Source organism: Phoca vitulina, unplaced genomic scaffold, assembly GCF_004348235.1.
Source record: "Phoca vitulina isolate PV1807 unplaced genomic scaffold, GSC_HSeal_1.0 scaffold27, whole genome shotgun sequence".
Classification (NCBI taxonomy): Eukaryota; Metazoa; Chordata; class Mammalia; order Carnivora; family Phocidae; genus Phoca; species Phoca vitulina.
The window spans coordinates 13586481-13600021 of NW_022589730.1; the positions used below are offsets into that span (position 1 = coordinate 13586481).

Genomic DNA, 13541 nt, shown 5'->3' on the forward strand with positions numbered 1-13541 from the left:
CCTGAAAACTCGGGGTACCTGAGCAACAGTACGTAAAATGAACAGACACACACTCAGTCCCACAAATGTGTCTCATTTCCGCTTTCTATTGTACTTGAGCCCTTTCATTTTGTCTTTATATTCTTCTGCCCAGCCCCTCCACCCAAAACGGTGACCTAAAAAGGAGAAGGGGGAAGAGCTTTTTTGAGATGCAACAAAAAGTAAATGCAATAATGAATTGCTGAAGAAAGAATCCCCAGGAGCTTGTAACAACCTAAGAAATTCATCCTCACAGGCGCCTGGGTGGCTCAGTTGGTTAAGCGACTGCCTTCGGCTCAGGTCATGATCCTGGAGTCCCGGGATCGAGTCCCGCATCGGGCTCCCTGCTTGGCAGGGAGTCTGCTTCTCCCTCTGACCCTCCTCCCTCTCATGCTCTCTGTCTCTCATTCTCTCTCAAATAAATAAATAAAATCTTTAAAAAAAAAAAAAAGAAATTCATCCTCACTACCAATAAAACTGTAGAATATAGTCTTTACATGACAATGACGAGTCACACAGTAGCTGGAAATACAGGAAAAAGAAGGAAGAGCAATAAATGTAAAAGATATAACTTCAGTAGTCAGAAACCTAGAGATAATTTGAATCTCAGCAGAACTCTGAGAAAAACTATAAAAATATTAAGTGCTAGGTTTTCAAGACTGTAAAGGCTTTTTCCTCTACGTATGTAAAATAAAGCAGTTATATTAATGATCACAAAACAAGTATAGTGTGCGCACGCACGTGTGTGTGTGTGTGTGTGTGTGTGTAGGAAAGGGGGAGGGAAAGAGGTAGAGGACGGATGAGAGTGGGGAGGGAGAGAAATTATACTAGACTTGTCTAAGACTGTAAACTATAAGCCCCATGAGGATGTGAACCACTTCTGTCTCATTCACTACTACATCCCCAGTCAACTCACATCTGCACACGGCGGCAATCAACACACCATTTGCCAAAAGAAAGAAGTTGGAAGACAGGTATTATGGGCTGAACTGTGTTCCCCCCCATAATTCACATGTTGAAGCCTTAGCCCTCCAGTACCTCTGAATGTGACTGTATATGGAGATAGGACCTTTAAAAGGATGATTAAGTTAAAATGAGGCTTTGGGGTAGGCCTTAATCCAATCTGACTGGTGTCCTTATAAGAGGAAACTTGGGCACACAAAGGGACACCAGGGTTCCAAGTGCACAGAGGAGGAGTCTTGTGAGGACACAGCAAGAAGACAGCCATCTGCAAGCCAAGAAGAGGGGCCTCGGGAGAAACCAATCCTGGCAACCCCCTGATCTTGGACTTCTCCAAGAACTATGAGAAAAAAAACACTGCTGTAGTTTACTCATGCAGCCTGTGGTATTCTGTAATGGCAACCCTGAGAAACTAATACAATGGGAAAGAGGGAAACTGGGAAGGAGAGAGTAAAATTGCAAGGAAGAAGCTGACTAACCAAAATATTAAGTGTTATCTCTAAGTTTCCAGAAACTTACACTTTCTCCTATATACTTTTCCAAAGTACAACAAATACTCTTTTGACGAAAAATACGTACTTTTTTCTTTAATAATTGGGGGTGGGAGGGTGATAAGTCCGTCCTTTTTTCCAAACCCCAAGACGTTTGGAGTTTGATAATATGAGGCTGTAAAAACTTACATATTTATAGAGTACCGGTAAGTCTATGGGTAAATCTAAGCATGTGCTGACTAAATAAAAGTAATGTCTAATTTCAGAAGTAAAAAGAAAAAAAAAAAAGACCAGTTGAAAGTAACACCAAGGAACAGGAGAAAAGTTATCAGAGTTAAAGTATTCTAAAGTCTTTGGGGTTTTGCTTTGTTTTTAAGACATACTGTTTTGGAATGGCGATTAACTACAGACTTTTTAGGTCACATATTCAAGTCAAATATTTTAAGGTAACCACTAAAATAATAAAGCAAATATAAAACTTCCAGATGAATAGAAAGTAAAGTGAAAACTAAAGAAAACCCTACCAAGAAAAGAGAATATCAAACCTAAATAGGAGAGGGGAGTATAAAATTAAAATCAAATAAATGGACTGAAATACAAATAAACGGGCTTCATTCATAGATTCTCATATTAAATTTTAAGCCTGCTATATGATGTTTAGAAGAAGGGCATAAATAGCAATACAGAAAGAACATCAAGGAAAGCTAGTGTGATCACATCAGTATCCAATAAAATATCCTTTAAGGAAAAGTCCCTTTTAGAAATAAAAGGTCACTAAATAACAATGAGAAAAAGATTCAGTCAACAAGATTAAAATTCTGAATTTACCTGCAATTTATCAACACAGTCTCAAAATACAGACAGCAAATATCATATGAATTAAAGCGGAAACTTAATGAATTCACAATCACTGAGAAACATTTTAATATATGGCCAATAGACTGAACACTCAAAAATTAGTAAGGCTACAGGAGATTTGAATGACACAACCAACAAGCATGACCTAATAATGAACATATATTACAGCCAGACCCAGCAATTAGAATATACCTGCTTCTCAAGCAGACATGGAACAATGATAAAAACCCACCAGGCCACAAAGTCAACCTCAACAAATCCCAATGAATCAGCATCATACAGGCACTTTCTCCGACAATTATGCCATAATTAGCAATAAATAACTCACAAAGAAAAAAAAAATCACAATAAAATTACAAAATATTTAGAACTGAACTACATATCAATGAAAACTAAAGCACCTCATTAAAATTTGTGGGATACCACTAAAGTGGTATTAAAGAGATATTTATGGGCTCCCACAGACTCTGTGTGTGTGTGTGTGTGTGTGTGTGTGTGTGTGTGTGTGTGTGTCCCATTCATATGTTGAAACCTAATCCCCAGTGTAATGATATTAGGAGGTGGGGCCTTTGGAGGTGATCAGATTATGAGGGTGGAGCCCTCATGAATGGGATTAGTGCCCTAATAAAAGAGACCCAGAGAGCGCCCTCTCCCTTCAGACTTGCGAGGATATAAGAATTCAGCAGTCTATAACCTGGAAAAGGGATCTCACCAGACCCTAGCTATGCTGGCACCCTGAACTGTGAGAAATACATTTTTGTTATTTAGAAGCCACCCAGGTGATGGTAGTTTGTTATAGCAGCCCAAACGGACTAAAAACTGGTCTTAGAAAAGAAGGACTGAAAATTAATTCACTAAGCATCTGACTTTAGTTAGGAATAAAATGAAACTCCTAAAAAACTGATTGACAGAATTAAGAATAAGGGCATACATTAATTAAATATGGCGGGAGGGGAACATAAGTTTCAGCAAAACTTAAGGCTGATTCTTTCAAAACCCAAATAATAGTTACAAATTTGTGGTTAGACCAACAATAAAGAGAAGGCACATACAAAGGAAACACTGCAAATGTGGTAGAGATTTCAATAATGTTGGAAAAACAGACATAGAATATTTTCTAGAAAAATGTATCTTCCCAAAACTGACCCTAGAAGAATTAGAAAATCTGACTATAGCTATAACCATTAGATAAATTGAAACACCAGTTGAAAAGCTATAGGTCCAGAAGTTTAAACAAGTTCCACCAAACATTCAGGGAACAAACAGGTAACTCCTATCTTATACAAACTGTTACAGAAAAAATTTAAAAAGGGATCACTCCCAATTTACCTTTTGAGGCCAGTATAACTTTGAAACCAAAATAAGAGAAAAAACGGTTCAAAAAGGGAAGTTTAAGCTAATTCCACATGTAAAACATAAATAAAGTACTACTTAAAATATTAGCTAATAAAATTCACCAAGATAATTTAAGTTTTAAGAATTAATGGATCTTTTAATATTAGAAAAAACTAATACTAAATATATAATTTCATCACACTCCAGAGATTAAAGGGGGGAAAAAAAAACACCACAAAATCTCTACATACAGAAAAATAATAAAAATTCTTTCATGATTTTAAAAACAAACTTCTCATAACACTCTTAACCTTATAAAGTTTATCAACTAGTAAATTAAATGAAATTAAATGGCAAAATGAATTCCCTTTAAAGTAAGGAACAAAATTCAAGTAAGTTTCCTATCACCACCTTCTTTCAACACTATTGAAAGTCCTAGCCAGTGTGACAAGAAAAAGAAATATGTTTAAGACCCGAAAGAAATAATACCACCACTATTTGCAAGGTATATGGTTGACTATACAAAATAATTCAAAGAAATATAGAAACTATTAAAACCAACAACAAAAAACAAAAACTCAGCAAGTTTGCTAGATTTAAGATCAAAACACAAAAATAAATTGCATTACTATGCACCAGCAAACAATTTTTAAAAACTTAAATCCACCACATATAATATGAAAAAATATAAGATATATAGGAATGAACATCACAAAGCATGTGCCAGGTTGCTGAGATCCTAAGGTGTACACAGGTATGCATCTTAAAATAAAATAAAACCTACATGTGAATCAAATACAGCAAAATGTTACATTCAACAAAGCTGGGTAATAGTAATACAGGTATTCTTTTATTATTCCCAACTTGTCTTCAGGCTCAAAGTAGCTCACAACAAAAAAAAAATTTTTTTAAACGAAAAACTACTGCAAAGCTAAAATCATTTGGGTAAAATCAAACTAAATTAATTGCTATTTAAAGCACATCATTCAAGTAGTGTTCACCTTACAATTTTCAAAGGCTGTTACAGGCAATATGTACAAAGAAGAAAATCAAATTGCTTAAATAAAACGCAACTATTTAACAGCAGGGAAGTGTTAACATCTGAGAAAACCTCACTATAAAAAAGTCAGTTTTTCTTCCAACTATCTTCCTCTCCTTATTAATATGTAACAATCCATTAAGCATGCACTACAATCTTCCCCTTGGAGGCCCAGAAATAGAGCCAGTGCTCAGCTATCTAGATTTAATACCTCTGACACAGACCATCTCTGACACAGCTCACTTGAAATTAGCACAGTATTTCAGCTTCAAATCTTCCATTTAAATCAGTTTTCCTCCAAATTGTAAAGAATCTTGTCATAATTTTCCTTTTATCTTTATGTAGAAAAGAAACATTGGCTAATATTTACTAACAGTAACTAATTTCTTAAATACAGGTAACTAAAAGGGGCAACAGTAACATGAAGAAGTTTTCTTTTAATCAGGAATTTCTCACAGATTTGGTCCAGTGATTATCATCATTTAAATGCTGAAGGTGCTTTGAAAAATGTAAAGCATTGGGGCACCTGGGTGGCTCAGTTGGTTAAGCGACTGCCTTCGGCTCAGGTCATGATCCTGGAGTCCCTGGATCGAGTCCCGCATCGGGCTCCCTGCTCGGCAGGGAGCCTGCTTCTCCCTCTGACCCTCCCCCCCCTCATGTGCTCTCTCTCTCTCATTCTCTCTGTCTCAAATAAATAAATAAAATCTTTAAAAAAAAAAAAAAAAAAGAAAAAGAAAAATGTAAAGCATTTTGTAAGTGCAGAGTGGTGATACTCCTGTTGTTGTTGCTATTATTAAAATCAGTTACTCAAAAAAAAAAAAAAAAATCTCTAATTTCTTTCAACATTACAGTGCTTCCCTGTAATAATCAACCTTACTATGTGAAGATTCCAAATGTTTTCAATAAGAGTTTATCATGTCTCCCACAAATGCCACTGAAGGACTTTAAAAACTGAAACTCCTTACTTATAATAGTGCCACTTGTTCTTTTCAGGTCACAATAAAAAATGTGCAAAATGAGCTAGATTTCTTAGTGACATGTCAGTTCATTGATAATTTAGGGTCATCCAAACTACATTTTCATATATTATCACTAAGAAATAAGAATTCAGACTGTGCTAGAACATGCTACTGGTAACTTGTATTTACTTTTTGGTTTTTTTACTCATGAGAAATTAAATATTCTCCTGGAGTCAAAGTGTATAGAACCTAACCTTACTCACACTTTTATAAAAGGCTGTCAGTAAGCAAGGAAAAGTTCAGGCAGGCTTAATATAACCACCCCCCCCCCAAAAAAAAACAATTACAATTTTAAAAAATTTTTATGAAGTAATCTCTATGCTCAACGTGGGGCTCGAACTCACAACCCTGAGATCAAGAGTCGCACGCTCCACCTACTGAGCCAGCCAGGCACCCCCTCAATTATAATTTTTTAAGTATGTATTGTTATAACACAAATAAGATTAAACTCTAAAACATAAAAGTATCTTTCAAGTATTGTTTTTGGCAATATCCAAATGCCAGGTTTAAAAACTTTATCAAATTATACCAGATACGCCTCCTAAACTACCCTCAAGTCTGTGAGCTCTGTCCATGTTGTACCCTTCCCTTTTTCACACTTGCTACATGTCCTTGTTAACACTGGACATAAACCAAAGGAAGAATTAAACTCCAAATTCTTAAGGAAGTCCAGCTAGTATGTTCTCCAAACACAAATAAATTTAAATCTCTTTCTTAGAAATCTATTGCTAACTTAGATGTTATTAATGATAAACATCTGCACACCTATAGAGGTTATTTCTACACTGTACATACCACAATTACAGTCACTTTTGATAATGCATGCCAATGGAAGAATAGAGGAACTAGCATCAGTGAAATTTCGAACATGGATGTACATTACAAGATTTTTTCTCTTACTACGTTTTTTCCATTGAATAGTTTTGTTTACTGGTTCCTGTCCTCCTCCGTCACTCATTCAACAAGAATTTACTGAGTACCTACTATGTGCCAAGCATTCTGTTAGATTCTAAAACTACAAACACCAATTTCCATGGGGGCATGAGAATAGATTCATACAATGCACTGAACAAGTCTTATGATAGAGATACAAAGCACAATGGGAACATCAGCAGGCACTCTGACCATTTATCTGAATAAACATCAATTGTTAGACAGTAAAATAGCCCAAACACCAGCTGGAGTGAAACATGTAGCAAAAAATTAGAAGTAAACTACCATGCATAGATTTTAAGCAATCCCACACAGAGGAAAGCAATTCCTATTGCTCTAAGTTGCAGTTCACTAACCTACCAGCCCACTGGGACCAGGCAGGAAACCATGAGAGGAGCACTTGGGTAACGGGAAAAAGAGAGACACCCTCTGAAGTGAGGTGCCGCCACTCATCAGCTATAACCTGGCCATTGCCACAGACACCTAGTATGCCCACATCTCGTGACTTAAAAAAAAAAAAAAAATCTTGATTTTTATGTGAAACTTTATAATATTTAAATGATAGCAATTAATTTTAAAATATTTCAGGGGCACTCAGGTGGCTCAGTCAGTTAAGCGTCTGACTCTTGACCTCAGCCCAGGTCTTGATCTCAAGGTCATGAGTTCAAGCCCCACATGGAGCCTACTTAAAAAAAAAAAAAAAATTTCAGTGTCCACCAAACAAAACAGGTCTGTGAGCCACACATGGCCCAGTGGGCACTAGTTTTGGACCTCCGTTATAAGTCCTCCAAAAGAAGATCCAACTTAACTCTCTTGATCAAGATAAAGCTAAACAGGGGTGCCCGGGTGGCTCAGTCAGTTAAGCATCTGCCTTCGGCTCAGGTCATGGTCCCAGGGTCCTGGGATCTAGTCCTGCATTGGGCTCCCTGCTTAGCAGGAAGTCTGCTTCACCCTCTCCCTCTGTCCTCCCCCCGCCAAAACTCTCGCTCTCAAATAAATGAATAAAATCTTTAAGGAAAAAAAAAAGATAAAGTTAAACAAAACTCAAAAGGAAAAAAAAAAAATCAAAAGTATATACCCAAACTTTCAATACACTCCTGTTAACACCACAGAGATGTAATCCCAAAAATCTAAACTGTGGGAAACTCTAGAGGACAGATACCCTGTTTTTTTTCCAACAAGTAAATTACAAGGGAAAGAGGAGAGGGGGAGGCTGAAGGGGAAAAGAGAGACAGAAGGGAAATCTAAAATTAAAGAAATGTAAACAAAAAACCAATCACAAGATATTGACATTTCAGTAATTCAAATTAAAAATTTAAGATACTTGGAAATTTGAACACTGACTAGATATTTGTTGAAAAACAGGAATATTAATTTTTTAAACAAAATTAGTGTCATGGTTGTTTTTTAAAAGAGTGCTATACTTTAGAGATACTTGAGATACTTATAGATGAAATGAAAGAACGTCTAGGATCTGCTTCAAAATAATCTAGGCAGAAGGAGGGACTCAAGATAAAACAAGATTGGCCCTGAGTAGGTAACTGTTGATGCCAGCCAGGCAATCAGTATACAAAGCTTCATCACACTATTTTGCCTACATTTTTTTTTTTTTTTTGAGAGAGACAGACAGAGAGAGAGGGGGGGGGGGGGGGGGGGGGGGGGGGGTAGAGGAGGAGAGAGAGAATCTAAAGCAGGCTCACGCCTAGCACAGAGCCCATCAGGGGCTCGATCTCATGACCCTGAAATCATGACATGAAATTCTGCATACTTTTCAAAATGTTTTTGAAATTTCCCTAACAACAATAAAAATCCTAAAATAAAAAAACTTTTACCTGTTTCCTGTTTTACTATCACTTACTATCTCATCAAAAAATAGGAAAATAATGCAAAATATAAAGACAACCAAGGGAAAAAAAAAAGGAGAAAGAAAGTAATAGTTTCACTAATCCCTATAAAGAAACTAATGAACCTGCCCTTAACTGAAAATTTGACTTTGTGGACAAATGACGCCAAGACCTCTCTCATTTATGGATAAAAAGTGTACAAAAAAGAGATCCTATGGTATAATCTCATTGAATGTCTTCCTGAAAGAACATAAAAACTGTAATGCTGTATTCCAACTTCATTGAAATAGAAGTTGATTGCTAATGTGCCAAGAGAACACAGTGAATTGGTGTGTTTTTTTTTTTTTTAAATTTCCTCAATCAAACATGCTTGATATTCAGCATAGCTTATTATCGCTGGGGTTGAGTTAGGGGAAGTTGGGAGTGTACAACAGGGAATGTTTATATACTACTCATTTGATGAAGGGTACTAATTTTTCTTTTCTAAGAAAGGGAAAATTGAGTGGGTTGTGGGGGGAGTAAAATAAAGCTTTCTGTAAAAATGAATGTGAGGCTGGTAAAAAGCCTACGCCTTTATGCTCAGACCCTGGCCCCATGTAATTTGAGAGTATCGTGGGTTCTCAGCGCAGAGTCAGTGCAGCAGGGTAAGGAGCTAGGCGGCTACAGGGAAGGCTGGAAAGGGAAAGAAAGCGCCTGGAGGGAGTGTACATAGGAAAGCGAGAAAACTGGCTGTTCTTAGCGTATCCAGGGTAGAAGGCTTAATATAGAAAAGACAGGGTTACTTTTATCCTCCTTTTATCCTCCCTACTGATAAGACAAAGGAAAGTTATAAAATGATGGTCATGACACCCATCCTAGAATGAGACAAAGCTAAATAACATTTGATAACCTAATGGAATGGTTTCCTATTATTCTTAAAATCAACTCCAAGACACTAACTATAGCCTATAAGACCCTTGCAGCCAAACATAACCTAGAGTGCATACTGACATATTTTGCATTTAATTGGGAGGGGGCGGGGGGGAGCTATGATGACCAAAGCACTCAACTTGCCAAAAGTTGACCCCAGACCACACACACCCAGATCTGGCCCTGACTATTCTCCAGCCTTGCCTCCTGATACTCTCAATCTCACTCACTGTACTACACTCACAGTGGTCCTTCCTCTAGGTCCTTAAACCATGCTGGGCTCCCCCCTTCATGGCCTCCACATATACTATTTTCCTATCTGGAATGCTCTTCCACGTACCCTGTACCCCAAACCCTCAAACCACTATTGATCCTTCAGGTCTCAGCTTATCAACAAGGATTCACCGCTACAAAAAAATACTATATTTTTCCTTAGTGGCACATGCCACAATTATTTATATAGGTATGTGTTTGACAAGTTTGACTTGCTATAAAGTCACAAGGGCAAGGACTATGTCTGTCTTGTTAAAGACTGGCATGTAGTGGACACAGGTTCAAGAATTATTTGCAAGGAGGAAAGGAGGGAGTATCCTCCCAGTACTATCTTACTGTGCTCTGTTTTATGATCATCTATGTCCTTGTGCAATCTGGCTTAAGCTTCTATAAAAATGCAGATCTGTCGGATTCATTTTCCCCCCAACCTTCAAAGTACCTCATGCCTTGGAAAGCAAGCACTCTGCAACTATCTGAATTGACTAAGTATAGGAGAAAAAAAGAGTATCCCATAAAAAGTTTCGTTACACTGATCAGTGAATTTTGAACATAAACAAAACTTTGTGCCTACAACCGCCAACCCAATAAAGTTCCTGAGCAAGTTAAAAACAACTCTACTGCCACTCCACCAGGTTCTCCAAATCAGAAGCAATGATCCTTCTTTCTCCCAGTATTACCGCTGTTTGGCAATTCACCATATTTGATATGAAGAGTTATGGTTATCTCTCAAGAGTTTCTATCCTATTCCTCAAAACATCTTTATTAAAAATCTATAGAAACCAACTTTGTAACTGGAATATAAAATAACCAGATGATCTAGGGCGCCTGGGTGGCTCAGATGGTTAAGCGTCTGCCTTCGGCTCAGGTCATGATCCCAGGGTCCTGGGATCAAGTCCCACATCGGGCTCCCTGCTCCTTGGGAGCCTGCTTCTCCCTCTGCCTCTCTCTCTCTCTGTGTCTCATGAATAAATAAATAAAATCTTTAAAAATAAATAAATAAATTAAATAACCAGATGATCTAGAGACTACAGTAAATATTTGGGCAATTATATTCTTAAGAACAACCAAACTGGAGAAACAAATTGAGGGTTCTAGGGGGAGGGGGGTCGGGGGGATGGGTTAGCCTGGTGATGGGTATTAAAGAGGGCACATACTGAATGGAGCACTGGGTGTTATACGCAAACAATGAATCATGGAACACTACATCAAAAACTAATGATGTAATGTATGGTGATTAACATAACAAAATAAAATTAAAAAAAAACCCCCAAACTGCTGGTTTTTCATTTGTTTCAATAACCACAATTTGGAATCTCAGCATCCAGCTTGAGTACTGAGCACAAAACACAAAGTCGATGCTTGCTACAATTATCAAGAGGAAAAATGATAGGTTTGACATGGTTTCTTAACAATATAACAATAATTGTCCCCTACACAATTTGATTTATACCCATCTAATCTTATCATTTATCATGTCCTTATGCTCACTTTATAAACAGATTCAAGCCACAAGTCACTTTGAAAAATCTAGGAATGAAAAATGTGTCTTCAGAACCAGCTCTCATCTCTGCAAGTATAATCAATAGGTTATGAGGAAGGAAAAAAAAACTATCTCAGAAGTTTTATTACTCCACAAGTGATTTTATAAACAGAAAGGAAACAGGATATAACAGAAGGTACAATCCCTACTTTGTCATTTAGTAGTTCCAACTTTTCTGAAGGTTTTTGACCATTATATCTATATACTTACCCTCCCCCCAACACACACACACACACACACACACTCTCACAGATTGGGAGGAAGGAACCAAAACTGTGCAATCAAAACTGTGCAAAACAAAGCTACCCAATACAAGCACTTCCAAACTTATAAATCTGAGTTTGGCAATCATTTCCTGCATCTCTACTTCACAAACACCCCCCCAGCCCCACCCAGTGCAATAAGGTGCTTCAGAGTAGTCCAAGAAAGGAACACCCCACAGAAAAGTCAGCATAGGTTGAAATCACAGGCATAAATTCCCAAAAGGGCATAGACTATGATTAGTTGGGTGATTTACTCAAGGAAAAGTATATTACAATAAATACGAAGAGTTGGTTTTTCCTTAACCTTCCAATTCATTAAGAAAATTGAGGCCCAGCTTCCTGAACTATCTCTCAAATAAATCTTTATCCTTACCATCCTTCCTAATAGCCTCAAAGAAATAGATGCCCTCTATCGACACACAGCTAACTCTTTCATGGGGGCTCATGATATCGTCCCTCTTATTTCCTTCAGGACTTTCTTTCATTTTTCCCTCTCCATTCATGCATCATCCTTAGCTTTTCCCGCTCTCTCTTTCCCTTCAGGATAGAAATGATGTTCAAGTCTTTTCCTTCAGGACCACTTCCCTTCTTTCTACTGAGGCTTAACTTATATCGAATAAAGCACACAAACCATAAGGCTACATTCAATGTTTATACCCAGGAAACTAAAACTCAGAAAACCACAAAGAACATTATCAGCAGCAGATGGCTCAAGCCCCTGCCCATCAATATGCCCCCGAAAGGTAACAACTATTATGACATATTGCCAAAAATTAGTTTTGCCTGTTAACCGACCTTCATATAAATACAGTTGTACAGTAGGTCTCTTTTATTCTTTGTTCTTTCACTCAACATAATCCACTCCCACTTTTTTTTGTTAGAAATTTCTTTATTCTTACTTATTAAGCACCAGCTTAATACTGCAGAACATTTCAAATCACCCTTCAACAACTCATTCTTCCCTCCCCCACCCAAATTCTTGATAAAGAGCTCTTCAAGTGAAGGCATGCTCTCTTCTCTCTTCTGTATAAAATTTTATCAAATAAAGGCAAATAACTATGTACATCTTGCTGTAAAATGCTGCCCACGGCTGTGGAAAGTGTCTGCCGAGGCTCCTTTCACTGTCTAGGCCCTGAAAGACTCTTGTTCATGAACTGTCTCTTCACAAAGCAAGTCCACCACTTGCTAGGTTTATCATTCTGAGGGTCAAAAACTTTCTCACAAAGTCTCAGTCCAGTCTCTTGTCTCAGCTGCTGCAAGTAGGCCCTCATCACCTCATCTTCCTGTTTGTTTGCAGGTTTGGCATAAATTGCATTAAGTGGAAAACCAGGCTCTCCAGGAACGGGAAAATTAGTGATTCCCAGCATATACATTTCTTTTTCACCTTGGCTTTTGGAATTGCACTTTTGGAGTTTCTTAAGAGACACTCAGAAATGTAGAGAGTTATATATATCAAGGTTCTATCAGCTTCATTCTTAATCTCATAGTTTTTGAAGAAGACATTGGCCTTGAAGTAACAGATGGCTTCATCCACAATATCTGTATCTTTTGTCTCTCTAAGGACAGGTCCTTTGAACTGACTTCTGATAGGCAACAGTGCCATGTTTCCAATGAGTTTGATGTCAGGGTCCATGAGAGAAGAGTGGTAAGCCGGTATCTTGGCGGCGCCCGGGTTTCAAACTAGATGAGGAGGCTGGGGTTCAAGCGTGGCGCTTCCCGTCCACGGCCCAGCCTGCACTCCCACTTTTTAAATACAAGCATTCTTCAGAGTTGCTCCCTCGGCCTGTCCTCACTCCACCCACTCAATCAAGCACTTTCATTCAGTCCAAACACTTCACTGACTGCCTAACATAGATGCTCCTTGAGCTCCCTCCAGAAATACTTGAATGTCCTTCAGGCACCTTAACTTTAACACATCCAAAATCTAAATTGCCATCTTCCCACCAACCTACCCCCCCCCCCCCCCCCACAAAGCCAATTCCTGCTCCTGTATTCTGCCTGTTGGGCGATGGGATTACAGTCAATCAAACCAGAAACCTCCAAGTCATCCTGACACACA

At 37.9% G+C, this 13541-nt stretch overlaps 1 protein-coding gene and 1 pseudogene across 1 annotated transcript in view; both read right to left on the reverse strand.

Annotated features, from left to right (window-relative positions):
- The window catches only part of PHLPP1 (PH domain and leucine rich repeat protein phosphatase 1), a 217309-nt gene that overhangs the window by 185654 nt on the left and 18114 nt on the right, over positions 1–13541 (reverse strand). The gene's annotated exons all lie outside the window — the stretch shown is intronic.
- On the reverse strand, positions 10903–13157 carry LOC116643666 (annotated as a pseudogene).